General features: G+C 35.9%; 1 protein-coding gene across 1 annotated transcript in view; it reads left to right on the top strand.

Annotated features, from left to right (window-relative positions):
• LOC110446914 (solute carrier organic anion transporter family member 4A1-like) overlaps positions 1 to 326 on the top strand; it is a 29150-nt gene that overhangs the window by 323 nt on the left and 28501 nt on the right. The gene's annotated exons all lie outside the window — the stretch shown is intronic.

Below are 326 nucleotides of genomic sequence, written 5' to 3'. Positions count from 1 at the left end.
ATTCAGCCCTGAAGACACATTTGAACTCTTCCAATTCAAAGATTGGAATAGTTTATTACGAAATTTCAGGGGTGAATGAGTAAAAGGCCAAAAGTGAGGTATTGCCAAAGCTAGGCTTTAAAAACAAAAAAGGTCGTAAGGAAGAAGAGAAAAAATACAAAGACATGCCAGTACTGGTATATTTGTTGGGGAATAGGTAATGACAGTACTGGAATATTTGTTAGGGAGTTGGTAATGACAGTACTGGTATATTTGTTAGGGATTAGGTAATGACAGTACTGGTATATTTGTTAGGGAGTAGGTAATGACAGTACTGGTATATTTGT

The sequence above is a fragment of the Mizuhopecten yessoensis genome, unplaced genomic scaffold (assembly GCF_002113885.1).
Source record: "Mizuhopecten yessoensis strain PY_sf001 unplaced genomic scaffold, ASM211388v2 scaffold3049, whole genome shotgun sequence".
NCBI lineage: Eukaryota > Metazoa > Mollusca > Bivalvia > Pectinida > Pectinidae > Mizuhopecten > Mizuhopecten yessoensis.
Note: the sequence above shows the minus strand (reverse complement) of the source record. Positions and strands in the feature narration are given on the sequence as shown.